Raw genomic sequence first — 14,702 nt, 5'->3', positions numbered from 1 at the left:
CAGCCTGTATTCCTCAGCATCCCCTAAATCCAGATTTACTTTTTCCACAGGAAAACCCGACTGTGCGCACGTTCATTTAAAGTGCATTAGAAGCACATCCTTTCCCTCAAAGATTTCTGAGTGCTGTAGTTTCCCCTTTGCAGACACACAGTTCCCCGTAACCCTCACAGACAACAAAGCCTCTTATGAGGGAAGGAATGTGTTTTAAAGGTATACTACGTGGACACCTGCCACCAATAACCTTTTTGTGATATCTGAAAGACCCACTAACCCCCCATCTGGAAACAGCTACAGGTCACATTCAGACGATACATTTGAAGTAATGCACTCCATTTTGACAGTACCGTGGTACCTCGGGTTACAGACGCTTCAGGTTAAATCCGCTTCAGGTTACAGACTCCGCTAACCCAGAAATAGTGCTTCAGGTTAAGAACTTTGCTTCAGGGTGAGAACAGAAATTGTGCTCCGGCGGCGCAGCAACAGCGGGAGGCCCCATTAGCTAAAGTGGTGCTTCAGGTTAAGAACGGACCTCCAGAACGAATTAAGTTCTTAACCCGAGGTACCACTGTAATGCGACCTTCCCCCAAATAATCCTTAGTTTCTTAAGGGCGCTTGGAACTGTAGCTCTGTGTGGGGACTCTGTATTTTTAGCTAATATCACATATTTGTAGAACTTAGAAAGTGGCGGCTTTTTGGTGATGTTATAGCACGCAGCATCACTTGGAATTAACAGCATAAGAAGGATCATACCAAAGGCTCATCTAGTGAAACATCCTATTTTTAAAAAAAATAAAAATATATATATACTTTTCAAGTTTATCCATTTTACTAATTTTACAATCATTTTGACATTTCAAAACTTGACTTCCTTTCCCCTCTTTCTGCAGTTCCTTAAATTTATTTTTAATATCTTCTGCATATCCAAATCAATTTAATTTGCTCATTTATTCATCTTCTTTAAATATGTACTCTTATGAAACTTAAGATTATTGCAATTATCCTGCCAATGTTTTTTATCTGTTTACAATTTATGTGTAAATAGTCAATAAACCATTTCTATTCTTTTATATATAAAAAATAGTTATCTTGATTTCTTATTCTTCTGGTAAGTTTTGCCATATCTGCATATTCCATAAGTTTTTGTATCCATTCTTTCTATACTGGGACTTCTACTACCTCTCTCTTGACACTTTATCCACACTTTGCACAATTGTTTAACATGTCTCCTCTTACTCACCTTTTTTTTTCTAAACTAAAAAGCCCCAAATGTACCCTTTCCTCAAAGGAGATTTGCTCCAGTCCCTTGACCATTTTGGCTGTCCTTTTCTGAACCTTTTCCGGTTCTACAATATCTCTTGTTGAGGCGCAGGCCAGCTATTAGTACAACAAAATGGATTTTGAATTCATTTCTTATCACATCATTCGCAGGTAGCGATCGTGACATTTTCAAGGCAAATGGCGCTTCCCGCATGGTAGGCTAGGTTTCAGTTAATATATGTACATGAACAGCAGTTCTTGTCAATAGATTGGGGGGGTTGGGGGGGATGCAGGGAGCCCAGTCCATATTCAGGGAACCAGCCCCAGGAAATCCTAGGATCATAGAATTGTAGAGTTGGAAGGGACACTAGGGATCATCTAGTCTAACCCCTGTAATGCAGGAATATGCAGCTGTCCCATCTGGGGATAAAACCTGCAACCTTGACATTATCAGCACCACAACCAATGGAGCTATCCAGGCTGATTATCCTCTTGGCATCTCTGGTTCCAACCCTTGTATCTGTCCTCTTTGGGGTCCTTCTGCCAGGCAGACTGATTGCTGATGTGACGTCTACCCACCAGGCAGTCCTTGGGCTAGCAGATGGGTTTAAACTGTGAGGGGTTTCTTCTTCTTCTTCTTCTTCTTCTTCTTCTTCTTCTTCTTTGCAAATCTCCGGCATATTGGAGGTTTGGATTGTACTGATAGCTCATTTCCATATGGCCAGTGGGGGTTGCTTTTTCAGACTCCACCTGCCCCCAGACAAATACTTAATACGCCACCCCTCTTTCTCCTCCACTGTAAGACCATACCTCATATTAGGGATGCTTTGCTTTTTTGCTTTCTAAATTCATCAGACTCACCTTCAAACGTAGAGTGTTTTATGTGATGAACAGCATTCGGCACACCGGCTCCTAGACACTAGTTTAGGCCAATCCACTGATTTAATATGGGGCACAGAACAGCCATCAAGTCGAGTTTCATGAGCGAAGTAAACCTGCATGCTTCAATAATATTAACATGCCCTACTCCTGACTATGTCATAAATTTGCTGTAGGATATAAATTCAGCGCCTGACATTCTAAAAGGATTTGGCATTTGTAACTGGTTCATTGGGCTCGGCACCTGAGGCTCGGCGAAAGCAGGAGTTTCAGAGAGTGCATCTCCGATGCCTTTAACGATTGTATTTATTAGGCTGAATTGTGTTGATGAGGCAAAAGATGCTTCAGGAGAGACGAGGGAAGCAGAGGTGTGAAGAGATGCAGCTGAGTTCCCTTGAGCCTCCTGGTAACTAACACATGCAGCGTGGCCTTTGGGTGATTGCAGGGGCAAGACGGGCAAAAATAATTCTCAGAGTGACAAAAGGGTAATGATTAAGGCTTGCATGGCTATGAACATTCCCCAGGGCCATTGCTGTGGTCCTACCATGCTCTTATAAAAATAACTCCACCATCACTAGTTTTGAGAATGTGTCTCGTATGCTCTCAAGCACAGGGCAGGGCTGCCGTTCAGGGGTGCCGAGGTTACAATGGATCAAAAATCAAGGCCCTGGAATTAATTGAGGTTAGTAAACACAACTGGACACAGCTGGATGAACCTTCGGAGGGGGAGTTTAATGTTGCATGACAGGCTGAAGTTGGCTGCAGTACTGCGGCACTGATAAATGGTCTCTCCCTATGGATTCCTGGATGGAGAGGCATCCTTTTGTCAGAAAAGCACCCCACAATTGGGAGGTTTTTAGTGAGTGAGGGTAGGGGAAGAGAAATAAAACTATTCATTTGCTGGCTGGGGACCCTACTACTAGGGACGTGGGTGACGCTGTGGTCTAAACCACTGAGCCTCTTGGGCTTGCTGATTGGAAGGTTGGTGGTTTGAATCCCTGCGACAGGGTGAGCTCCCGTTGTTCTGTCCCAGCTCATGCCAACCTAGCAGTTTGAAAGCACGCCAGTGCAAGTAGATAAATAGGTACCGCTGTGGCGAGAAGGTAAACAGCGTTTCTGTGCGCTCTGGTTTCCGTCACAGTGTCCCGTTGCACCAGAAGCAGTTTAGTCATGCTGGTCACATGACCCGGAAAGCTGTCTGTGGACAAACGCCGGCTCCCTCGGCATGAAAGCGAGATGAGCGCCGCAACCCCATAGTTGCCTTTGACTGGACTTAACTGTCCAGTGGTCCTTTACATTTACCCTTACTAATACAGTGGTACCTCGGGTTACAGACGCTTCAGGTTACAGACTGCGCTAACCCGGAAGTAGTACCTTAGGTTAAGAACTTTGCTTCAGGATGAGAACAGAAATCGCATGGCAGCAGCGGGAGGCCCCATTAGCTAAAGTGGTACCTCAGGTTAAGAACAGTTTCAGGTTAAGAACAGACCTCCAGAACAAATTAAGTTCTTAACCAGAGGTACCACTGTATTCAGTAGGGCCAAAGAAGTCTTCAAAGCAGCTGCTATATCAGAAGAATTTATTGGAAGTGATAGTGGATGGGCAGATAAACAGCTAGAAAGAGAGCTGGCTAAACCCATGTAAATTTCCTTCACTTAGCACAAGTTCTAGTACATTTTTTATCCACATAAAAGGAGGTAGTGTTATGTTACCACATTTCCCTGGGTAATCGTGTGGTAGCTCTTCCCTTCAACACCAGTACAGATGTTGGTTGCACCAGCTGGTCAGCTATGGATGAGGGATACGTTCAATTCACACTTAAAGGCAAACTTACCTAATCCACACTTTACAGAACAATATGCGAACCGAAACACAGCTACCCTTTCAAATTCACTCTTTGAATTTCCAGTGCAATTCCCCAACCAGCTAATGCGTACAAAACTGCACCAGCGAAAATCACACACAGAATACATTATATCAGCAAGAATCACTTTGCAAAAGAAAGTGTATATTGAGCAAAATTGCATACATAAATGTGTGTTTATTAGGACAAAGTTGTACTAAAATGCTTGCGAATTTTCATGAGTTTTTTATTTAAACCACATCGCAAGCTGATGTGAAAATGTGAAGAACTCAGCATAAGACTGGGTGGGGTGGGAAGGTAGCCTGACTGGTCCAGCGCCCAAGGAGTCTTCTGCTTCCAAGCCTGGATGTGTCAGGGACTGGCCAGAGGAGGAGGACCCTGGAGAGGGGGCTGATGTCGGGTACAGGGGGAGTGGGGGAGACGCCTCCCCAACCGGACCCTTCCAGGGAGGAGGAAGAGGGAGAAAGGAGGGGTGGAGATTCACTCAGGGCGGCGCCATTATCCAAGAGGCTGGGTTCTTGAGCCTCTCTGTAAAGTTTGAAATAAAAAAGGACTGCAAGAAACTTTTCCTTGCCTTTATTCTTTCCTGGGCAACCAGCTGGGAGCCACTGACAGGATGCAATTTTCAGGCATGTCACACAAAGCAACATTCTGAAAAAGACACCCTCTCTCCAATTCAATTTCTGAAGTTTAACATAATTAATATGGAGGAAAAGAGAATCTTTCAGAAGCCATTACACGAGAACAGAAAGTCTTTGGAGAAGAAGAATTATGGACATCTCTCCAGCTCCGTTTTCTGCTAGTACTTGGCAAGAATGTCACTAGGCCACTCGTATATGTTTCTCACATGACATGAATAGCAGAAATAAGCACTCCTTGGTTGTTCACTGCTTTGGCGTTCTAATTGCTGTCCCAAATTAAGCGAGTTTTGCTTTCCAATTATCTGTAAACAAAGTCGAACAACAGTTACAGAACTCTTTGGGGACAGTAAGGCAGAAACAGGAATATTAGTTTAGTCAAAGGAAATTGCTTTAATTGGAATAATTATAATTTGGCCTTTAACGACCCTTTCCAAAATAACTTTTGCTATTTGGGGGGGTTCTTATATTGCATTTGGGAAGAAGGACATACTTCATAAAGTCAGCTATACATGTGAACTGCTAGGGGGAAAGACAACAAAGGAACAAGGAAGTGAAGGAACTTTGCCCAGGGTGTAACCAGGCCCACAGCTCTATGCTTCTCACTTGCCTGTTTAAATACCCACCCACTATCACTTCCAATAAATTTTTCTGATATAGGATATCTGCGAAATGATTAATGTAGCTTTGCTGGTGTTCATTGCAGAATGAATAAATATTTAATACATTCAGGGGGGGGATTAAAATCAGAGTTTTAAACATTCATTTTTTAATTTCATCATATTACTTAGAACAGTTATTTAAAATGATGTCTGAATGTTCCTACAAATATATTAAAGAGTGCATATTCTTGAACTGAATTCATGGCCCCTTAGCAATTTATTAAAGACTGCTTTTCTGGGAAAGAACGAACTAGAGTATCCTTTTTTGTTTTAATTGCATTCTGTACATTACCTTGACTTGAAGCATGTGCAAAGGTGACATACAAATAAACAAAGTATTGTTTTAGTGTTGTGCAATTATGAATATTAAGGCTGCAATCTTACCCACACTTACCTTGGAGTAAGCCCCATTGACCTCCATGGGTCGACAAATAAGATTACTCCAATCTCTTCTCAGTGCAATATCTGCAACAGCAGCATCCCTAAGAAATGATTGCCCAGCCTCTGTTTTAAGAGCCCACTACTTCCTGAGACATCCTGCTCCACTATCAGAGAGCTCTTACTGTTAGGAAGTTTCTCCTAATACTTCGATGAAATCTGCTTCCCTGACATTCCTGCTGTTGGCTCTAGCCTTGTCCCTGGGACCAACACAGAACAAGTCAACTCGATCTTCTGCACGTGACAGCCCTTAAAATATCTGAGGACTGCCATCCACAAGTGGGAAGGTGTTGTCTTGGGGGCCTGCAGAGTAATATTGGCAGCACCTTCTCAGTAGCAAGTGGTAAGAGAGAGTTTGTGAACAGAATCAAGGCAGGCCCAGCCAGTGGCGTAACGTGGGTTGCCAGTGCTCGGGACAGCATGGAGGGGGAGGGAGGGAAACGGACAGAGCACTTCCTAATGGCATCCATGTCACCCAGGAGATGGCAGCCACAGAGATAAGAGTTGTTCCGTTGTCTGGAGAGGTCACTTCCTGGTTCAGATGGAGAAGCTGTTTTCTACAGAGCCCAGCGATGGAAGCTCCCAACTGTATTGAAGCAGCACCTGGTGCTGAAATTTTGCGCCCCTAACAATTTTGCGCCCGGGACAACTGCCCCTTTGGACCCCTCCATGCTATGTCACTGGGCACAGCCCATTCAAAGAAGGGTGGACCTGCTCACAATAGTGCCAACATTCTTGCTCCATTTCTTATGACACTTGTAATCTTGAGTTTCATTAGGTATGAATAAAACAAGTTCCCATCATCAGGGGACATAGTACTGAGATATTCCCCGCTGGTCCTGTCTTCTTCAAGAGGAGGGACTGCTCTTCTGCTTGCTGACTGAGAAGGCTAGGCTCCTATTAGTCATACCAGGCCTGGTCTCATACCACCAGGTCATCTCTCCACAGCTGGTGTTGTGCAACCCTATGCACATATGCAGCTGAAGGCTTCAGCATGCGCAGTCCCAGGTAGTTTGCCAAGCTTGGGACCACGAGACTCTTGGCTTGAGTTCTGTAGTCCCTGATATTAATAATTCTGTGCAAAATTGTGTGGCATTTTGTTTTGTGTGCATGTGGGTAAGTGACTGGGAGCCTGTCTTGTGTCAGCAGGAGTATTCTTGTTTTCTTTGCAAGGAGTTTAATTACAAACCGATCCGTCTTTTCAAAATATTAACAACCTGGCATAGTGCAGTGAAAGCAGATGCATGGGGCTGAGAAGAGAGAAGCTAAATCCCAAATCCACCAGGCAAGCTGTGACCTGGGATTTTGGACATGGAAAGGCAGGACAGATGGAAAGTTAGCACGGAAAGGTTCTCCCAGTAGCCTAGTGCCCATCAAACTCTGTGGAGTGAGTGCAAAGATGCTCTTGGCCTCCTATAAAGGCTTGGGCCTGGAACAGGCCAGCTGGTGGGCTAAGTGAAGAACAGCGCTCTGTGCCAAGCAGGTGTTCGTTATGGAGATTGGCAGGGAGATGCTGCTGGAGCCCAGAACCACCTGAGCTCTTAACAAGAAGAGAGGAGCCCAGCCAGAAGACGTGGCTGCAAAAGCAAAATCAGGCTTTCCGTTTGTGGAGGGTACTCTCCAACGGTTTGGCTTCGCCCCCAAAGGCACACTCCTCCATTGTCTCCTGAGAACAATGGATGCCAGCAGAAGGGATCTCCTTGTTGAATGGAAGGTGACCTTGAAAGGGAAGAGGGTGGCAGGTGACAGACGGAGAAGCTCTTTGTAGTACTCAAGGTCCATGGAGGACATGGAAATTGCACACTCACCTTGACAGCAGGCTACCAACTGTGGGACAGAAAAGACGCAGATCTGAGAAGACTTGAGCACCAACCTTACAGGACACCAGGCTGAACCTGACAGCAGGCCTTGTTGCCCATTTCTGGAGACAATTATACAATAAGCAAGCCAGATCAGTGGGTAACAAAGGCTTAGGCTGCACACACATTAGTAGTTACTCTGACAGCGGTGTGCTTCCACTGCTGGTGTTTGAAGCTGTTTACACATGACATTAGCCACAGTCCATATTGTGGGAAGGTTGAAGATAGTAGGCGAGGATATATTGATTAAATATTATCCTTCCTCACTCAGGCTAGGGAGTCATGTAGCAGAGCAGATTTCCTTGTACATTGCAGGAAGCTAGTTGATGGAGTCGTGAGAATCATTTGAGTTAAGCAATTCAGTTTGGCTTGTCCAGATTGGATTGTTCCTGGTAAATCCCCTTAAGTGCCCTCTTAAAACAGTTTTCTTTTAAAAGTAATGGTAAAGTTTACTTACATTCAGTTCACAGTATGGTCCTGAAGGCAGGCTTTATCTTGTTGTTATTGTTACAGAGAAAAGTGTGGGTTCATCCTCTGTGAGGGATGAGCCCATGTGCTGCTGGCTGAGAGCCAGCAGACAGCAAAAGGCAAAATGAAGAGAAGGCATCAAGAGAGCAGCATAAGAGCATCAAGAGACTATCAAGAAAATCAAGAGTAAGAAGAAGATGGCTGTATAACTAGCCCCTTTATAGGGTTGGCAGGGTCACCCCCATCTACCTGGTCACATGCAGGGGGAGGATGCTCCAGACCAGGTGTGACAGGAAGCCCTCCTGGCTGGAGCAACATTCCCCTGTGTCTCCACTCTGGGCAAACAGGGAATGTTGTACTTGACTGCTTCAGTGATGTTACATCCTACATATATCTATGCTGCAGTTTATTGAGAACTATGATACAGTCTCATCTTAAGTGGGGGTGCAGTTCCAAGAGTTCCATGTATACACAAAAACATGTATACAGTGGTACCTCGGGTTAAGAACTTAATTCGTTCTGGAGGTCCATTCTTAACCTGAAACTGTTCTTAACCTGAAGCACCACTTTAGCTAATGGGGCTTCCCGCTGCTGCCGCACCACCGGAGCACAATTTCTGTTCTCATCCTGAAGCAAAGTTCTTAACCTGAGGTACTATTTCTGGGTTAGCGGAGTCTGTAACCTGAAGTGTCTGTAACCTGAGGTACCACTGTACTCAAACTGCTCACTTCATACTACCAAGGCAGAGAGCATGAAAGCTCTTAAATATATTTCGGCACATTAAAAAAACCAAAAACCTCAATATATGTGGAAATGATTTCAAGTGAAGGCCAAATTAGACATTGTTTCAAATGCATATTTGAATCCCTGTCATTCATATATATATGGTGTGTGTGTGGAGGGTGCCAGTTTGTAACAGGCCTGGAGAGAAAAGGGAGCGTTTGGCTCTTTTTCTCCCCGTGCCATTTTCCTGTGGAAAATCCCCCCACAAAGCTGCTATTTGCTGCCAATGACACATGACTGGAATTAAAGAGGTTCCTAAGGTTGCAAGACTGGAAAATGGAAATGGGTTTAGCAGCACCTGCTCTCTTTCCCTCCTGACTGGGGGCTTCTCTCCGTCAGCTCGTGACATGGAAGACGCACATTTTATTCAATGAGAATCAACGCTCGAGCTGGGCCTTCCCAAACTTGCCACATTCAGGCTCAATACGATGACATTGACAGCAGCGCCTGTTTGCTTCCTTCAAATAAATTGCCTATCTCATTCTCCTGATGGGGTGAAAGGAGGACGGCTGAAACGCAGGGATGCACGCTTGGAAGGTGAAATGAGAGCAGCTGAATTATCAAATGTATTTGAGTTTACTGAGTAGATTAACTCTTCTGCTGTAACTGAATCAACCAACTAATAGATTAATTTTTTCAGCAATTCAGTCCTCTCCTCAGCAGAAAATGGCCCTTTCCCCCTTCCTCTGCTTCTATCTCCTCAACGCATTGCCCATGATCCCTTTGCTCATCTGTTGAGGTATGTAAAGGTGGAAGAGGAGCCACAATCCTGCATTTTCTACTAGATGTGTGTCTTGGCTTACTGGCTGCTACTGTGAAGCAGACTTCATATGCCATACCTAAAAAGGTTTGTGTGCCTCGGACTATGTGTACCAAATTGCAGCTTTTACCGGTTAACAATCCTGGTGAGTCTACACATCTAAACCATAAACCTGACCTCCTTTGTTCTCATTCTTCTGAAGAGTAAATAATACAAAGCTAGCATCCCAGAAGGAGAAACCTTTTGTCTCTCAGGGTCCACGCAAAGGATGGCCACAAAGCTGCCCTGACAATGTTTAACCTTCAACGATTCTTAATATAGTTTTGCTTATTCATATCAATCTAGCGAGAGGGAGGCCAGAAGCGCCTTCCTTTCCTTTGTTAGTGTCTTTATGAATGCAATTAGCTCTTCATTCATGCTCCTTTGTTTCTTGATCCCATCATGAGGTGGCTTACTAGTGTGCTTCTCCCAGGAGAGGCAAAAGCATCATGTAGCATTTTGTCTGTCTCTGTGGCTGAGCACTGACAAACTCAATTTGCAAGAGGCACAATGAGCACAATGAGCTGGTGCAGTTGGTCCATGGCTGTGACATGGACAAATAGCTTTGGGTTCATGTACCTTGGGTTAACACACCTGCTACATAACGGAAAGAAGACTGAGGAGGAAATTAGCCTGATTTGCATGTAATGCCACATGTTCACCCCCCCAAAAAAAGTGTGAATGAATACAATGAGCAATATGTTGGGTCAAGGAAAAAATAAGTACAAAAAGAGCATTCCTAGATGCCAAGCTCCAAGTTTGGAGCAAGTACTCTTTGGGGAGAGAACCCCAGTAGAGATTTAAAGTCACAAAATATGCAGCAAAGCACAGGATGGAAAAAGACCTTTAAAATATGCTCTTCCAAGTTCCTTCCAAAGTTTCCCTCTTCCCCAGCATAGAAAATGACCACACATTTAGTAAGCTAAAAATGGTTTACTTACAAACTCTTCAAAGGTCAGATTCATGCACTTTTCCATACAGCATTCACAAAAAGTTGCACAGGCAGTAAAACTTTGATACAGGATGGCTTGCGGTCTGAGCTGGAGCAATCAGCTCAAGCCTCTTCACACCTTGAGCTCAGGTGGTCTGGGAAAGAACAATAGGACTGATTACCTCGTTCCTCCCAAGGTGAGGTAAAGTGGACAAAGCTCAGCCTGGCAGAACATCATACTCTATGGCAGGCATCCCCAAACTCGGCCCTCCAGCTGTTTTGGGACTACAATTCCCATCATCCTTGACCACTGGTCCTGTTAGCTAGGGGTGATGGGAGTTGTAGTCCCAAAACAACTGGAGGGCTGAGTTTGGGGATGCCTGCTCTATGGTATTAACCTCTTCATTAATTAATTAGATTTAAGCATTTTGTTTATATGAGGTTGGTTTCCCCACACAACATATTCATTATTTTAGGTTCCTGTTCCTTTGCATATAATAGTTCTATGTTCGTTTTCCAAACAGAATATAATTTTTAAAAAGAGAATGTTCTAGTATCTGCTGAACAAAGTGACACCGAAGAAAAATTTCCTCTGATCCCTTTTCTACTCTTTCTGTACAATTCACTGGCTTCAGCAGAATCATTCGTTCATCTCTAGACCTCAGCAAGGAGTAAAATGTCCCTTTTATTGCTTTTATAAATACGGTAGCTCCCAGCTCCTTCACTTTGCCACACTCTTTTATGTCCAGGAAATAGAACACAAGGTGAGGCTTTGTAGTTGAAGGGGGCAAAGCTCTGCAGAAAGAGGCAGAGTTTGATCCGGATGGTTTCCATTGTATTGGAGAAGGTGAATGGGCTGCAATCTGGGACAGAGTCGAGGGGGCAAACCAGCCCTTTGCCTCCAGGCACTGATGCCAGGAGTTTGTGCAAAATACAGTCCCATCCCCATTTTCACTAGTCACAAGTCAGGGAAGAAGGCCTCAGGGAATATTTACATCAGGAACAAGGTGTGTGGAGAGAGAAGAAACACTGACATAGGGATCTGCTGCCCTGGGTGGACCCTGCCGCCTGAGGCAGTTGCCTCAACTTACCTCGTGTGTGTGCCGGCCCTGCTGACCTGTGTCTCCATTTCCCCAGCAACATAAAAGGCAATGCATAACATGATATCATTGCATTTGGTGTTTCCTCTGAAACTGCTCCAATTTATTTGGCAACTCCTTTGAGAGGGCAGATAAACAGAGCACGCCATGACATTGTGTCATGTGTTTCTTTTACCAGGGAGATGGACGGAGGTGCCGTCAGGTAGAATGCAGGTTGTTCGTCATCAGGTGGTTTTGATAACACCTTGTAGTTAGCTCCCAAGTTAGACAGATGATTTGTTTTTGAACATATTTGTTGATTAGTCATTTAGTCTTGTCCGCCTCTTCGTGACCCCCTGGACCAGAGCACGCCAGGCACTCCTGTCTTCCACTGCCTCCTGCAGTTTGGTCAAACTCATGCTGGTCGCTTCGAGAACACTGTCCCACCATCTCGTCCTCTGTCATCCCCTTCTCCTTGTGCCCTCCATCTTTCCCAACATTAGGGTCTTTTCCAGGGAGTCTTCTCTTCTCATGAGGTGGCCAAAGTCTTTTAGCCTCAGCTTCAGGATCTGTCCTTCCAGTGAGCACTCAGGGCTGATTTCCTTCAGAATGGAGAGGTTGGATCTTCTTGCAGTCCATGGGACTCTCAAGAGTCTCCTCCAGCACCAGAATTCAAAAGCATCCATTCTTTGGCAATCAGCCTTCTTGATGGTCCAGCTCTCACTTCCATACATCACTACTGGGAAAACCATGGCTTTTACTATACGGACCTTTGTTGGCAAGGTGATGTCTCTGCTATTTAAGATGCTGTCTAGGTTTGTCATCGTTTTTCTCCCAAGAAGCAGGCATCTTTTAATTTCGTGACTGCTGTCACCACCTACACACCTAGTAAACAGTGGAAGGGAGGTTTGGAGATTGGGAGCTCAGTAAGTGCCTGTTGAAGAAAAGGGCTGCTCTTGGTGTCAGAGAGCAAGGACTCAGCTGGACTGATAAAGAAAAAGTTATTTATATCAGGCCTAGGCAAACTCGCCCCTCCAGATGTTTTGGCTACAACTCCCCTCATCCCTGAATACTGGTCCTGTTAGCTAGGGATGATGGGAGTTGTAGTCCCAAAACATCTGGAGGGCCATGTTTGCCTATGCCTGATTTATATGCATTGTATGTGTGATATATCATTGTGCCACCAGATGGCGACAAGGAGTCCTGTTTTCCTCTACCAGTTTTCCCTGTTTAAATTTACAACACTTTAAACTGAAACGCTTCTTTGCTGTGTCTCGATCCAGCCCAAATATCTCTTACTCACTTGCATCCAGTGCAAGAACATTGCTCTTTCCCCCTTAACATTCTCAATATCTTTTATTCTTTATCCCTGAGGTCTGCTCCTCTTTCCTCCAGCAAAAATATACCTAATGCAATGAGAACTTTTGCTGGGAAAGGTGGGTGATTTTGAGCACTGGCATAAGCGAGAAGGCTGAGAGGAAAACAAGACTGCCCCCGTTGGCTTCTAGCTTCTCATCTTGAGATTTAATTCCTTCTCCTGAAAAGCACAAGGAAGCGAAATCTTTGAAACGTCGGGTCAAGCAGCGAGCTTTCCTAAGAGATGCAATTGCAGTTGCAATCTTGTCAAGCTGCTGTTGTACGGATGTCAGAGCGCACAAATTAGCAGAGGAATCCTTTCATTGTGTGGTCTAGTCATTCTCTTGCCTTCAGGCTCCCACCTGAGAAGCTGGGGTTGGGTGGTAGGGGCGGGGGGGGGGCAGTGTTGAAAAATGGCCCCCTCCTTCTGATCTGTCCCATGGACAATTTGCTAGTAGTTAATGAAGGGCAATAGGAAGTGCTAGGTTTATTTCCCCCTTCCCAATGTTGATAATTTCCCTCTAACATCTAAAATTTCTAGGATTCTGCTCTCTTAATATGGAGGCATGAAAATGATTACTGCAAAAACCTTCCACCATGTCAGGAAAATACGGTAGATTATTCTCTTGTCCTGAGGGCTCTGTGTCCCTTGTGTCTCCATTTTCGTACATCTCCTGGAGCCACGACAATGGCAAAGGATGTGGAACATCGGTAGAAGCGTGCGTTTCAAACCCTTGGCCATTGTCACAGCTCCACGCCTGTGATTTTGAGGAAGACATTAATGGGTAAAAATGTGATGGCAGAGGTTTGATTTCTCTTCATTCCTCCCAGGAACCGTCTGACAGCCCCAGGCCTGAGCATGTGTCTCTCTTCCCAACTACTCTGTCACCCTGGTAACCATGGAGACCATGACGATCGATTAGATGCCATCTGATCTCGGCCTCGTAAAAAAACAACAAGACAAGCCACATGCACACACAAAACAGGCAGCAGATGGCAGCCAGGCCACTAGGCCCATCTCCAGAGACGGAGGAGGGAGGGGGAGATGGGGAGAAGCAAAGATCGTGAGCCTGTGGCAGGGAGAAGGGGAGAGGAGGAGGAGAAGGAAGGAGCAGAGAACAAACAAAGAGAAGGGTGGAGGGGAGGGAGAAGAAGCAACCACAAAGGAAGATTAGGATAGAAGAGGGCAGCATCTGGGTCTCAGGCCAGCCTTGGTCTGCCAGGGTGCCCAATTTGGCCTGCAAAGCTGGTTTATCCACACACACAACCACACCCACCTGTCAATCAGCTGGCATCACTGGGTGATGTCAGCTGAAGGGTGGCGGGAAGAGGGTGCAACCACATAACACCGGTCCTGAGAGATCTGCGTTGGCTCCCAGGACGTTTCCGAGCACAATTCAAAGTGTTGGTGCTGACCTTTAAAGCCCTAAACGGCCTTGGTCCAGTATCCCTGAAGGAGGGTCTCCATCCCCATTGTTCAGCCCGGACACTGAGGTCCAGTACTGAGGGCCTTCTGGCGGTTCCCTCCCTGCGAGAAGTGAGGTTACAGGGAACCAGGCAGAGGGCCTTCTCGGTGGTGGCGCCTGCCCTGTGGAATGCCCTCCCATCAGATATCAAGGAAATAAACAACTACCTGACTTTTAGAAGACATCTGAAGGCAGCCCTCTTTAGGGAAGTTTTTAATATTTA

This window comes from Podarcis muralis, chromosome 17, assembly GCF_964188315.1.
Source record: "Podarcis muralis chromosome 17, rPodMur119.hap1.1, whole genome shotgun sequence".
Taxonomy (NCBI): Eukaryota; Metazoa; Chordata; class Lepidosauria; order Squamata; family Lacertidae; genus Podarcis; species Podarcis muralis.
This window is presented reverse-complemented; position numbering follows the sequence as displayed.